Source organism: Bombyx mori, chromosome 7 (assembly GCF_030269925.1).
Source record: "Bombyx mori chromosome 7, ASM3026992v2".
Classification (NCBI taxonomy): Eukaryota; Metazoa; Arthropoda; class Insecta; order Lepidoptera; family Bombycidae; genus Bombyx; species Bombyx mori.
The window spans coordinates 1,020,676-1,036,846 of NC_085113.1; the positions used below are offsets into that span (position 1 = coordinate 1,020,676).

Consider the following 16,171-nt stretch of genomic DNA (forward strand, 5'->3'; position numbering starts at 1 on the left):
ACACGAAATGTCTTGCACATGGAAAAAAACTAATCAACGAATGACCTTTTCGTACTAGCGCAGGTCGTCAGACGAGCGGTTTTTTATTACCTTCGTAAACAGACGAGCCTACAGCCCGCCTGTTTGAAAGTAGTCACAGCTCATGGGCTCACACTTATATCGGACAGTCGCTATCAGAGTCACACCCCGTGACTTACCGGAGATTAAGTTGGTTATTCGACAATCAACCTCTCTAAGTAAATACGTACTTAACACATTAATTCGCCGCCCCCCCCGCCAGGGTTTCGCCCCTGGACCCCGGCTTGGTACTCCACGGGTGCTAAGTTTTTTACAATGTCGAACTTAGGACCTGGTAGGAGAAAAAATAGCATGTGCACCGCGGGAAAAAAGTAGGACATCTCATCCCGTGTTTTGGCAATTTTACACGCGGGAGGAAATGTCCAACTTTTCTCCCTTGGTGCACAATGTACTATTGTGAGAAACATTAAATTTGCGTAGTTATGATGGTAAGAGTATTGTAGGAACGCATAAATACCAAAACTCTGCTTACTTCTGTTGCGTAAGATCTATTTACGCCAGTTTGTCCCATCAGAACATCGATTCTATAAGATCGAGGTTCTATATGGTCTAAGGTCGCGTCTTGTCTTTCTCAATTCTTTCTCACGTCTTTTAAGAAAAAGCTAAAAGATAATCTTATTAGTGAAAATTATTATCACATGATTTTCTTAGGGACGACATTAAAAATAAATGAATTTTTTTATTATTTGTTGAATTATGAATGATTGAATGGTAAATTATATAATATCATAATATTATACACTGCACTGCAAAATTCGCATGTCAAATAATGACAAAGCATACACGCTGCTTTTAACTTTTGTAATAACTCGTCTTCACTATGCTTAGCGAATAAATGATTTCTTTCTTTCTTTCTTTCTTTCTTTAGGCTCCCGTGAACATAGCACGAGATTGGTCACTAGGTCGACGGAGGCTAATACGGCAATAATAATAAAAACATTACACCTGAGAAACAAAATTTCAAATTCACGACAATGCGACAATTAAAATCATAATCACGACATAGGCCACACGACAATCCACAGATTTTGACATGTCAATTTCATTTATGACAGATGAAGACACCTCGCAGAGGTCTTGTATATGAGATGTCACAATAGTTGACATTTCTAGTCGTGGGACACTAATTACTGGCTTACCATCGCAAGAAGTTTCTATCTTTTGTAATGTTTGAAGGACAATAGTATAAATTGGGTAGATTGTTTTCATGGAGAATTCGAAAGGTTGTATTACAAAAGCTGATTAAATCGTGCCTTTAATTGATTGATTATCGTCAGCGTTTTGTTTTTAATGAGCTAGCTTCAGTTTGGTATACGGTCCACATAACAATTTTTGGGTTTTCCTTACTACAAGAAACAAGCTCACTAGTATTTATTGTTAGCGACTTGTCAGCAATGATTTGATGTTGTTATCGGGGTTGGCGAAGGCAAATCCTTTGCGTCTCCGCTCAGAAAAGGTTCGGAGAGTGGATAGGCCGATGTTTGTTACATCAAATCGAACTGACATTAACATATTGGAACTCATGACTACAAGGAAAGATGCAGGGTGGCGGTAGGTGCTGACCAATCCAAACAAATTGGACTTTGAAACATTTAACCATTAAACCATTTAACAAATGTACTAACTGGTGGTAGGGCGACTTGTGAGCATACACGGGTAGGTACCGCCGCCCTGCCCATTTCTGCCGTGAAGCAGTAATCTTATCCAGTTTGAAGGGTGGGCAGGGCAGCCTTTGTACAATAGAACTGACACTCGCAGCTCATGTTTCAAGGTGGGTGGTGGCATTTACTTTATTAGTGTCTACGGGCTCCGGTAACTTAACACCCATTGGCCTATGCACTCGTTTATGCGTCTAACCAAAAAATAAAAACTCAAACTATAACTTTCTCAAGACTTATGACAAATCTCAGGCTAATTCGTGCATGCGATTTGTATAAGGAAACACTAACAAGCCTTTCTTCACGTATTAAAGATACTAATAATACAAATGTGAAAGTTTCTGTATTTTTTACTAAACCACAAGAAGATGGTTGAAGAATTTGATCAAATGTTGCATTCAAATAGTTTACATATAATCTGGATGGACATATATCATATTATAATGGTAAATAACAGATCTAATAATCGACTCATAGTTTATGAACCACAGAGTAATACTTATTACTGGTGGTAGGACGTCTTGTGAGTCCGCGCGGGTAGGTACCACCACCCTGCCTATTTCAGCCGTGAAGCAGTAATGCGTTTCGGTTTGAAAGGTGGGGTAGCCGTTGTAACTATACTGAAACCTTAGAACTTATCTCAAGGTGGGTGGCGCATTTACGTTGTAGATGTCTATGGGCTCCAGTAACCACTTAACACCAGGTGGGCTGTGAGCCCATCCACCCATCTAAGCAATAAAAAAAAAAAAAAACAAGCAACGTTTTATCCCGAGAAAAATGCAACGTGTTTTATTCTTTACTAGCGATCCGCCCTCGCTTCGTTTCGGAAACATAAAAAATTATTATTGATAGCTGAGTCCCGCTTTGTTACCCGCGATTGTTGTCGTACCGCGGGTGACGCCGCGGGGCGAAGCTAGTCTGAAAAAGTTACTCCTTATATCATCAGCTACCTATAAGTGAAAGTCTCATCAAAATCGGTCCAGCCGTTCCAGAGATTAGCCGGAACAAACAGACAGACAGACAAAAATTGTAAAAAATGTTATTTTGGTGTATGTACCGTATATATATTCATATGAAGGTAGTAAAACGCGGTTATTTCAATACTACAAACAGACACACTAATTTTATTTATATGTATAGATGAATCAGAAGTTTAAGACGAGTGAAACCACGGAATATATTCTAGCGTTCCATAAATACAAACGGATCCCACGGCTGCTTACCCAAAACAAGATCGCCACAATGTTAATTGAAATGCTTGCGGCCTTCATATTTCAAAGTCATTACAATTCCTTCCATATAGAAAAATTACAAAATCTTTTATTGTAAAACAAATTACTATAATAAGGCATAAGTAGTAATGACTGCATAATATCTATTCATGTATAGTACGGCCAATTTCTAAGAGATCTTTCAATAAAAGCGTATAAGTAAATAATTATTGTGAAACATGTTGATTCGTGTGACTCAAGTTGGAAGATGTTAGCGTGTTAATTAAATAAATTATGGAGTTTAATTGATTAGTACTTTCAGTGAATCTTTAAGAATGAGTATTAAATTTTTTTTGCTTATCGAATGACTTGTAATTTCTTTTTTGCGTAATTGGCTAATTGAACTCATGATCCGCGCCTGGTGTTAAGTGATTGCCGAAGCCCGTAGACATCAGAGAGAATACCTTCAAACACGATTGTTAGTGGTGGTAGGGCATCACGTGAGCTTGCACGGGTGGGTAATATCACCCTGCCTATTTTCTGCCGTGAAGCAGTAATGCCTTTCAGTTTGAAGGGTAGGGCAACCGTTATACTGTAAAAACTGAGACTTAGAACTGATGTCTCACGATATTCAAACCGGTACGTATAACTGCTGCTTGGTATAAATGGACAGAATGACGGTATCTACCCTTGTGGGCGTACAACGCAATAAGAGCTAAAAATATTTAAATTCTTCTGGATAATTAATGCAGATCTCACGATAATATCCTTTTCCTCTGGTTTGAGGTGTAAGCATCAGTTAATTAAATTCAATTATAATTTCTTCTTCAATTCTCGAAGCAGAGTCTTGTTCGTAGTATAAGATTCTTTTTTCGAGCTCATGTTAAGAGATGGCCAGAATCTACCTTAGACAATACAACGCCGCGGGCGCTGGTAAACATGAAACTGCTATAATTTAATAGAATTATAACTGTGGAATGTATTATATGCGTTCAGTGTGCTTAGTGCGAGTTTTTTAACGTTCTCTCTAATAGTTAACTCAAATTTGTATGCAGTTGGGATAGCGTCCCTAGCAGCAAGCGTAGGCAAACGATCCAACTCTACTAAGCTCGCACTAAGCACGCCAATCACACTTCACTATGCGTGTCTTTGAAACGTCTTTATTTATTGAAACGGTCCACACGCCAATGCCCCTGGTCGTAGATATGTTGGTAACTGAAACTTTCCCTGAAAGTGTCAACTTAGTCTAGTCTAGTCTAGTCTAATATGTTCTAATCACTGGTGATAGGACCTCTTGTGAGTCCGCATAGGTAGGTACCACCACCTTGTCTATTTCTGCCGTGAAGCAGTAATGCGTTTCGGTTTGAAGGGTGGAGCAGCCGTTGTAACTATGCTTGAGACCTTAGAACTTATATCTCAAGGTGGGTGGCGCATTTACATTGTAGATGTCTATGGGCTCCAGTAACCACTTAACACCAGGTGGGCTGTGAGCTCGTCCACTCATCTAAGCAATAAAAAAAAAAAAAAAAAAAAAAAAAAAAAAAAAAAAAAAAAAAAAAAAAAAAAAAAAAAAAAAAAAAAAAAAAAAAAAAAAAAAAAAAAAAAAAAGATGTCTATGGGCTACAGTAACCATTTAACACCAGGTGTGCTGTGAGCTCCTCCACCTATCCAAGCTTCGATCAATAATAGTACTAGATTAAGGATCAGGAACAAAAATAAGACGCTCCAGTGGCCACGTTTGCAGACACGAAAACATCTTCATTTCTTAGAAAAAAGTTTAATAATGTTAACGACTTCAGTTTATTATAAACCTTAAAACTGAAACATAAAGTTTAATTACCATTGCAAAATATATGTATTTAGGTCCTTTCGTCAGAAAAAGAATATTATGGAATAAATTTAAAATGTCACTTGAACAAAAAGTCATCAGTACAAAAATATTTATTCTAAAATGATACTTAAACCCTAATTTATAAGGTTAAAAATATTTGTTTAAAATTTCGTGCTTATTGTATTGTGGAACTAGATGTAGTTCTTGGTATTACATTTCAATGCTCAGAACACAGTAAGTATTGAAAGACATAGAGTTGCAGAATATACATATTTGTTTTAGGTTTGTTTTGTATGGTCGCAACTATTTTTGACCGATTCAAAAAAGTAGTAGATAATATTTTACATTGCCGCTATTACAACAAATAGGTGATAAAAAATAAAATTGAATAAAGTTAAAAAAAAAATGAAAGGAAACACGAAACATGTTTTCCACGTATTCTTTATACAGAAGTAATTAAAACAATAATGTAGGTTTAATTACCTTTAAACAGATTCAGTTTGTTATAAAGCTGTCTTTTAGAAGTCATTTTTATATGAGCGGATTCTTTTTTACAAATATAATGTAATCTTATATCAATGAATTTTTCTATAATCAGTTTAATTTAGGCTTGTTTTATGGCTGTGTTCGTTTCCCCCAGAAAACAAATCCTTTTCAGCATATACGCTTAAAATATTTACACATGCATATAAAGTTTTTTTAATACTTTTTTGCATTGATTTGCCACCACCATTGAACAATTCTAGAATTTTTATAAGGGTTCTATATTTCTTCTCCTCTTTCTTTCGCGACAATATAATATATCCATTGTGCACAGCGACAAGGGGCTACTAGGAAATCTACAAACAAAAATAACATTATAAAATAACAAAACTACTCTATGCATTCCCTGTCCAAGAATAGGTGATGTTTGTTACAATAGTTGGTGCCTTGTTGCAAACATTGGCCAAACAATTACAATATTCATAAATTGTGTTTTATTTACAATATAATTGTGTTTATTATTTTATGAAAAACACTTAATAATATAAATTTACCAAAAAAAGATATTCCTTCCAAAACCTTGGTGTTACGGTGGTTTTTTACTCAGTTTTTGAACGCGCATTGCAGCGTTTTGACGTCTTAGTGTTGGCTATGATTGGACCATACTAATTTGAAATAAGACCACAAATAAATTTGTGGTCTTATTTTTCGGGCCGTTTTTGAAGCGCTAATCGCGAATCTAGTAGTATTATTGATCGAAGTATCCAAGCAATAAAAAAATAAAAAAAACAATGAATTGTGTGATATGCAAACACGTGGCAATTAATCAAACTAAAAACTATAAATTGAGTACATATTATTATGTACTATTACATTAATAAAAAAAAAGGTGATTTCAATTTTATTCTAATAAATACATAAAATTATATATTGCGAGAACTCGACTGCGTGTCTTAGACGTTGTTTCCTAAGATTTCATTTTTTTTTTCTTTCACATCGCAACATTTTTTCAATTACACCACGTCCTACACGCAAGTTGAATATTACATCTTACTACTTCACGTATTAAGGTTGCTAACACCTTTGATGATTAGGTACGTTCTCGACTCACTCAACAATAACGAATATAAGATACATTTACTCGTACGAGATAATCTGGGATTTATGGATTATTTTAAATTAATATGTCGTTTATTTTATGAGCTAACTAGCTGACCAGGGAGACTTCGTAGTGCCTCACTAGATAAATAAAACACCTAAACTTTTGTATAAAATAAATTTAAAACAAACAAAAGGAATCAGTCTGACACATCAAAGGAAAAACAAAATTGTTTGTTTTTATATAATTCCGAGCATTTTCATTTTGTTTCACCTTTTAAACCATCTCTGGACTTCCACAAATAATTCAAGACCAAAATTAGCCAAATCGGTCCAGCCGTTCTCGAGTTTTAGCGAGACTAACGAACAGCAATTCATTTTTATATATAAAAAATAGATATATGAGCATATTTAAGCCCACAGAAGCTACTAGTAAACAAGCCATATAATTATAGTTCAACTACATCGGAGAATGCTTAGCTCCTCAACCGGTACAGCTTCCTCAAGGGTACACTTAAATGTCAAAGCGTGTGTTTACATGTTTTCTTAACAATGTTTTTAACATACAGAATGTTGATTAAGACTACTGTTACAATTTTATGTCGTGTTTATTTATTTCCGTACACAACTTCTGGCCTTTCTAGAACTATAGTTATCATGGTCACAGAAGACTCAGGTAAGGTCTGTTAAATACTGCTAAAATAAATGTGAAAGTTTGTATGTATGGATGTATGTTTGTTTCACGCAAAAACGACAGGTTAACTTTGATGAAACTTTACAGTAATATAGTTTACACATCACAATAACATATAGGTTATAATTTATAAAGATATAGTGTGAATTACTCAAAATATAAAGATAAGTGTCAAGTAAATAGGTGAAAATTTGCTATCTGCGAGTATTCTGACTACAAGTATTCTGGCGTGCGCTACAAAATCCGTTGGAGCTACACGTATATAATGTAAAATGGAAACGTTTATCTTAAATAGTCCTATAAAAAGGCCCGCGTCGGCATATATCTTTTACGTGTAAGCCATTATTGTCAAAATAGTGAACCATTCATATAGGAAGAGCAAAGGTTAGATTACATTCTGCTTTTATTGTGTTTTTTACTGTCAGGACCAGATTTGTATAAAATATTTTTTTTTATGATTGGAAGATTACTGGTGGCCCGGAGGCCTTTCCAGTTTCACCAGGACAGGTGAGCGAGCAAAGGCTCAGCCAGGAGGGGTGGGATTTGCTAAAAACTGCCCTGAGCGCCTCCGAAGGAGACCTAGCAACTTAAGAGCAATTGCTTCGCGAACGAATCTACTACCGGATCGGAATCGCGACCTGCTGAGAAGATCCGGCAAGAAACTCAGCGGGTTGATGCATGGGTTAGGTTGCACGTCGAGTTCGACGAGTACGGTTACCGGGGTCCCTAAGCCTGCTCCTAGTGTTAGAGCTGAAGACGTCAAGTATAAAAGAATATTCATTAAGATCGATAATAAATTACAGTTGTGACGCGAAGGCAGGTCGCTAGTTTATAGTAAATTGGTATGAATTTTGGGTTAACCACCGCCAAATCTTGAACTTCATCTTACTGATGGTTGGCTGTAGGTAGACCCATTGCGTCAGCTGTTCCGCTATGAATGGTACAACCGCTACACCATTGAGGCTCCGGAGACGAACTCACTTTTACTGGTGGTAGGACCTCTTGTGAGTTCGCACGGTTAGGTACCACCACCCTGCCTATTTCTGCCGTGAAGCAGTAATGCGCTTAGGTTTGAAGGGTGGGGCAGCCGTTGTAACTATACTTGAGACCTTAGAACTTATATCTCAAGGTGGGTGGCGCATTAACGTTGTAGATATCTATGGGATTCAGTGACCACTTAACACCAGATGAGCTGTGAGCTCGTCCGCCCATCTAAGCAATAAAAAAAAAGAAGCTCAAGTTTCTCGTTTACATTTCAATCTTCATAAGCTGCGGTAAATAAATAAATAAATAAATAAATAAGCGTAAACCTGACTTGCTTAATGAGGTAATTCACATTTAATGAATTTATTTCATGTCTTTAATTTTTTTTGTTTATTGTTTTTTTGCCTACCTAATAACCAGTAGCGTTGTGGGCTATTCTTGCCCGAATGTGCAGGTGAGCCCATGGGCCTGAGATACTATTAGAATCTACCATAAGGAAGTAGTACGTTACTGAATTTACCATCGGATCGGCATCGCGACTCACTGAGAATATCCGGCGAGGAACTTAGTGGGTCGTGTCTGCTTTTAACTAAACTCTAATTAGTATGCACATTTTAATACAAATCAAGATAGTTTTTTTTTTTCTACTGTAAGTGTTGTAACTATACTTGAGACCTTAGAACTTATATCTCAAGGTGGGTGGCGTATTTACGTTGTAGATGTCTATGGGCTCCAGTAACCACTTAACACCAGGTGGGCTGTGAGCTCGTCCACCCATCAAAGCAATAAAAAATATACAAAATCTCCGTAAACCTCATTTGAAGAAACTTATAACATAGAATAGCTCCTATGACGTGTCCTTCTTCACGTAAGCATGACTCGAAGCGTATCTCCCTTCGTAACGTTTGTCTTATTTCAATACACATTTGAAACACTAAAATAATATTATGATATGTCAACACTATGAAAAACCTAACCCGTGCTGTAAAATCACTTCAAATCAAGATAGAAATATAATTTTCAGACAGTAAAAAATCTACTAGTAGCTAAAAGTCCACAAAGTGTTTTAGAACACAGGTGAATACACCTCATGAACTCTGTCTTTGGAACACATTGTCAGCCATACGGCTTGAATGAAGCTCGTTCATAACTATTTCTGCCGCGAATTAATCATGGCTTCAGCTTAAGAGCTGATGCAAGCACTATCCTAAAAGGATTGAGGTTTTTTTGTGTCTCAGGTCATCCGTGTTTCTTTGTGTAACGTCAGGCGATTTCGTCTGTATATGCATATAAAATACCTCCAATACGTGCCCTAAAAAAGAATTCACAGAGTGCTTTTTTGCATACCAAACTCACAAGTCGGCCATTCTTCTACATGTCCAATTACGTGCATTCCGTGAACATAGCAAAGTAAACAATGAATATAACAATTAAATTATAATCTCTCACCCAGATCAGTTCGTTCCCACGGCGAAGCCTTCGTTATGTCACTTGTCACAAGAAAATAATCTTTTAATCACTTATTTAAACACTTTCAAAATGCTTGAGAAACAAAACAACGAAAACAAAAAAAAAATCTCTGAAATAGACAAATATTTTGGTTGGTTCAATCGTGTGTGATAATTTATATTCAAGATATGTAATTTTGATTGCGTGTTACTGTTGAAACTGCGAGATTTGTGCGTTTACAAATAGTTTTGGGCAAAATGCATCCCTTCACTCTGACTTTTGCTAGATAATAACAAAACGCAAATTTCTTGAAACGACTCGCAAGCAATTCTACGCGCTTCTACCAAATTTCATCCCTTAAGCGTTAACAAGGTTATGAAAGTATGAGTAAGAATTTTGTTAGAAAATCAGTAAATAGAATTGAATTTGTGCATTTTTTTTCACGAAACACATAACTGGAATTGTTTTTTATGTTCAAAATCGTGGTACAACTGCGCTCCGTCATTCTGACAGCCACCCACAAGTACCCGCGTTGTATAACGTCAAAAAAACAAGAGTACGAACGCGCGACACGATGTTCGCACGTATATTGCACAATGTATTCATGTAATTAGCAGTTTCTTGGACAATATCATGAAAAAATATGTTTATATATTTGAAAATTGTGTACGTTGTGAATTAGATGAAGCATTGTGCTCTTTAGATTTGAATTCTGCGATTAGAATGAGGTTGTATAAAGTCGGTCATGGCGCAAGATCAGAGGAGTTCTAATCAAATATTAATAGATTTGTTTGTTTATATAGATGTGCGTGTATGATTTTATTTTTATGAAATCGACATATAGTAAAGTTCATTAAAAAGAAAAATTGTTTAATTATACATTTAAAACGATATTATATGATTATAAAATTTGACTATATTGATTAGAAATACTAAAATTAAAACGATTTTAATCGATTTTATGTACCTAAACAGAAATTACATGTATGCATAAACAAATCTTACAAGTGTTTGTATAAAATTACTAGAATCATCAATTAAAAGTAGCGCCCACGCAAAAAAAATTTTTTTTTGTTATTTAGAATGAATTTTCTAACAATTAATCGAAAAACACACACAAATAATTCATACAATAAATTACTGTAAATTTTATTATAAATTGTTTTTATTTATTTATTTATTTATTTATTCAATCTTTATTTTTTAATCACTGCAATGAAGTAATAAAAAAATGCTATAATAATTGTACTATTCGCAACTTTTATTTAATGTTATTATTTAAAAAAATGTTTTTATAAAATTTGTTGGTTAATATTTTCCTTTTTAAATACTCATGGCTTTATACTACATAATATCTTTGTTTAAAACTCTTTAAGCTCGTTAAAAATGTTTGTGAAGTAAAGCATTCTGAAAGTGAATAAAAAAGGTTACCCGTTAATAAATGTAGATGGTACGTGCGAACTGTGGATGCGCGCGGACGATCGCTGCGCCGACGACGACTGGTGATGGCAGCGGATGGTCACCGTCCGACCTGCCGCAGGAGGGGAGACTCGACTATCACCGCACGCTCAAACTTTTACACTTTTAAATTCAGTCGCGACTGTATAGGGTGTGCTTTTATTGCTAGAGCTTTACGATACTTAATATTTGTTTATTAGTTATTGTTTCAAACGAGCAAGCAAAAAGCTTAGACATGGTCTTTCGTCAGTGTTGTCCATAATAATAACAGTAACACATTGCAATATCACGTTAGGTTTTTAACTTTGTTCTTACTAACATTTTTTTCTTCTTTTTTTTTTTTATTGCCGTATAGGCAGACGAGCATACGGCCCACCTGATGGTGAGTGGTTACCGTCGCTCATGGACGTCAGCAATGCCAGGGGCAGAGCCAAGCCGCTGCCTACCGTTTAATACTCTCCACAAGCCTCGTTTGAAGGAGGACATGTCATAGCGCTCGGGAAACACCGTGGAGGGGAGCTCATTCCATAGCCGGATGGTACGTGGCAAAAAAGATCTCTGGAAACGCACTGTGGATGAACGTAGTGGCTCCAGGTAGTATGGATGAACTCTACTCCGGTGGCGGGCGGTGCGATGGTAAAAGCGAGATGTCGGTATCATCTCGAACAATTCCTCAGAGCACTCCCCATGGAACATACGGTACAGAATACAGAGGGAGCCGAAGTCCCTCCGCAGACCCAGAGGCTCCAAACGATCCGTAAGAATGGGATTATCGACAATCCGAATTCCTGCCCATTCTGATAGCCTTGAGAGGCTATTTCAGCTTCACCCTAACGTGTAGGTGAGCTCACGGGGCTTAAACCGGAGTGATGCTAACACTGACCCTAGCAAGAGCAGTGCTTCGCAGAATCTACCACCGGATCGGAAACGCGACCCACTGAGAAGAGCCGGCGAGAAACTCAGTGGGCTGTGTCTGTGGGTTAATTCGCTCGTCGAGCCCTTCGTCGCAAGCGACGGGTTCGACGAGGACGGTGACCGGTGCTTGTGGTACTAACTAATGTGAACTGATAATGGTATGTTTTTTTTATTGCTTAGAGGGGTGGAAGAGCTCACGAACCACCTGATGATAAGTGGTTACCGGAGCCCATAGACATTTTCAACGTAAATGCCGCCACCTACCTTGAGACATGAGTTGTAAAGTCTCGTTTTTAACAGTACAACGGCTACCTCACCCTTCAAACCGAAACTCATTACTGCTTCACGGCAGAAATAGGCAGAGTGATGGTACCTACCCGTGCGGAGTCACAAGACGTTCTACCACCACCACCAAATATTCATCTACAGAAGTTAAAATCAACTTTGGGTTGAAGTTTTGTGGTCTCCAACGAAAATTTAAGCTTTAAGGTAGATAAGTTTAAAAGCTCACAAAAAATCACGTTTATTCTTTCGCATGTTTGTATGTATGTTCGATTTGTAACTAAATTTGAAATTGAAAGAAATGTCATAATAATTTCAATACAATTCACAACTTCAGTATCTATATAAAAAAATTAGTAAATAAGCAACCAGATAAATATAGTCATCTAATTGATAATATTTGTTTATATATGTATATATTTATGATATGTATATGTATATATATGTATTTATTTAAGTAGGAGTATTTGTATCTATAAATGTTATTTATGTTACATATACACATATGTTTAAGAAATATCACCTTCACCCTACACCTACCAAGGTTGATCTCTGCACTCCCCTAAGGTAGACTGTTAGAGAATGCCTATGGCATTAATTCCGCCTTTATACTTTCTAGTATATGAAGTTATAAATAAATAAAAATAAATACACAATCACCCTGTATATTAGAGTTCGATCCTAGAAGAGTCAAAAGAATACAAAATAATTTTTATTACATTCATAACTGTTATTTAAGTAACAAATTAAATACTTCAAGATTTCATTTCAACAATTCATTTTTACTCAACAGCGAAATAGACAAAAAAGGATTATAGTTTTTACATGTGAGCAGGAAGCTTGAACGTCTCAGAGAATTTGGGATTTTTTAATTTATTGCTTAGATGGGTGGACGAGCTCACAGCCCACCTGGTGTTAGTGATTACTGGAACCCGTAGACATCTACAACGTAAATGCGCCACCCACCTTGAGATATAAGTTCTAAGGTCTCAGTATACGAGGGCTGCACTAAAAGTATCGGAAATGGAATATTTCCACTGTTCCTGTCATATTAAAATCTTTTTAATTGAAAACTCCTTGGTTTTAAAAATCGAATACCATTTATTTATTTAAAAAAAGATTCTCGGTCTTGTCACGAGGTTTTGTCAAACTTGTTTAGTCGTTGAGAAAATGGAATTGACTCGAGAAAATTCAAGAGCGATCATTTATTATGACTTTCGAAGTGATTTAACACAAAAACAGTGTGTTGACCGGATGATTTTTGCATTTGGTGATGAAGCCCCATCCAAAACCACAATTTATCGCTGGTTTGCTGAGTTTCAACGTGGACGTGTCAAGCTCAGTGATGATCCCCGTCAAGGTCGTCCAAAAACTGCAGTCACCCAAGAAAACGTTGATGCTGTGCGTAAGCTGATTGAGGAAGATCGACATGTGACATACCGCGAAATTCAGGCAACTTTAGACATTGGCATGAGTCAAATACAAATAATCTTGCATGAACAATTAGGTGTAAAAAAGTTGTTTTCCCGATGGATACCGCATACGCTCTGTGAAGAGAAAAAAGCGGCTCGCGTTACTTGGTACGTCAGAACTTTCGAAAGATTCCACGCAGGATCCTCAAATGCTGTATACAACATTGTATCAGGTGACGAATCCTGGATATACGTGTACGAACCCGAAACAAAAAACCAGTCACGAGTTTGGGTGTTCGAAAATGAGTTAAAGCCAATAAAAGTTGTTCGTTCACGGAGTGTTGCAAAAAAATGGTGGCCACGTTTGTCTCCAAAACCGGCCATGTTACGACTATTCCTCTTGAGGGACAAAGAACGGTTAATGCAGAATGGTATGCTAGCATTTGTTTGCCACAGGTCGTTTCTGAACTCCGTAAAGAGAACTGCAACCGCCGCATCATCCTCCATCACGACAATGCGAGTTCTCACACCGCGCACATAACAAAAGAGTTTTTAGAGCAAGAAAACATAGAATTATTAGACCATCCGCCGTACAGCCCCGACCTAAGCCCTAATGATTTCTATACTTTCCCTAAAATAAAGAATAAATTGCGTGGACAGAGATTTTCATCACCTGAAGAAGCTGTGGACGCCTACAAAACGGCCATTTTGGAGACCCCAACTTCCGAATGAAATGGTTGCTTCAATGATTGGTTCCATCGTATGGAAAAATGTGTCAAATTTCGCGGAGAATACTTCGAAAAGCAATAAATACATTTTTAAATAGTAATGTTGTGTCACTTCGTTAATTCCCGAAATTTTCAGTGCCGCCTAGGTAGTTACAACGGCTGCCCCATCCTTCAAACCGAAACGTATTACTGCTTCACGGCAGAAATAGGCGGGGTGGTGGTACCTACCCGTGCAGACTCACAAGAGGTCTCTACCACCAGTCTAAAATGAATGAGTATCATCAACATAGAAATCAAGTGGTAATTGGAGCTCATGAACATCAATACGTTAATGACACTTTGTGACATGAGGGGGATCTGGAGAGGAAGGCATGCCATATTTCGGCTGACACAGATGCTCACGGATCGTTGCTGTTCCTTTCATTACCTGCACAGCAAGAAAGCAGACAACGATGGGGTATCACCGTTGCGGTTACCCCGAAGAATCAACGAAGCATACGATCGCAACCTGCTCTGCTTCTAAGCTGCTTCTCTCCGGATCGAACTGCTACTCTGGAGACCACACTAGGAAAAGAGCTAACGTTCATTTTCGGCAAAGAAGTAGTAGCAGTAGAAAGAAGCTTTTCTGGAAAGGTCGGGGTGACCATAGCGATTTAGTTCGCGCAGTGTTGATATTACAGATTAACCAGTTGATGGTATATGGATGGCAGTAGATGGCAGTCTGGTTCTGGTCTCGCGAGGCATCTCGCATAATAGCTGGACCGCCTAGGCCTGAATTACCACCGACCAAGCAGGGTGACATTAGTTGACAACTCTGTCAGTCAGGCGTTGGCTAGCTTGCAGTTTTGACCGCAGTCGCCTCATCTATCTCTCTGGAATTGCTTAAAGAATCCCTTCAAATCAATTGGTGTAAGAATATCCGGCGCGTAATGGCAAAGGAAAAAAAAGTTGGAGTCTCATCAATCGTAATATGAATATTGCGTCAAATATAGACAAGGTGGTAATTGTCTTTCTCAGGGTACAGAAAGCCTTACCACCAGTGGAATTTATTTGGTAGAACAAAAATACCTTGACTGTGATATGCGTATTCAGAGAGAGATGACGTAGGCTGTCAAAACTTAGCCCTGGCCAGAGAATATTACAAATCGAACTTTCGTCAGCAAATGTTTAGAGACTTTATTAAATTGTAAATAACGTAATCATTTTTACAGCTCTTAATAGATATTGTGTGGATGACATATATGACCAAAGTTTGTTCGTTCTATGTCGAAAATTAACTATTATAAATATACTAGCTGACCCGGTAAACATTGTTTTGCCATATATAAGATTTCTAAGGAATTTTGTAGTGTAGAAAAAAAAACTAACTTATTGTAAGCGTGTAAGGATGCGGTACATGAAGGAAGAAGGGTCGTCGTACCCCCTTACGGGGGCACGGAACGGGCCTCGGGGCAAACCCCACTGCCCGGGACGAAGCTCCCTGCCACACAGGGCAGGGGTGATGTGGATGCAAGATGTTATACTAGGGGGGGGCTGCTCGTTATGCGCGTCTCGGGGCACTACATCGACAAAATAAATAAATACTTAAATATAATACGATGGGCTTGTTTTCCTGGGTGGAGTGATGCCCGTGGAGGAGTCTCCCCGGCGCCGGCTGCTGTCCTCTGCTTCCTAAAGCTAAATTTTTTTTTATTTTTTTTTTTCCCTAACTACTAACTGTAACTAACTAAAACTAAACTACTATTAACTACTACTATTTACAATATATACAAAGCGGGACAACAGTCAGCACCGTGGGGCCCGCCACCGGCCCCATGCCGCGGCCCCACCTCTACAAACCAGAGGAGGAGCCGCGGCACTGGTTTGGCGCTCACCCGCTAGGGGCTCCCC

The 16,171-nt window shown here is 37.7% G+C and overlaps 1 protein-coding gene across 2 annotated transcripts in view; it reads right to left on the reverse strand.

The window, feature by feature from the left end:
• LOC101747065 (mucin-2) overlaps window positions 1-10,990 on the reverse strand; it is a 91,333-nt gene extending 80,343 nt beyond the window's left edge. Inside the window, exons 1-2 of one of the 2 annotated variants that reach the window (XM_021353521.3) lie at window positions 10,918-10,990; window positions 9,487-9,616 (exon numbers count right to left, since the gene is read on the reverse strand). The gene's annotated coding sequence lies outside the window, so the exon portion shown is untranslated. The remainder of the gene's footprint in view (window positions 1-9,486; window positions 9,617-10,917) is intronic. The other variant, XM_038012033.2, reaches the window with a different exon arrangement.
• Between the last annotated feature and the right edge of the window lie 5,181 nt (window positions 10,991-16,171).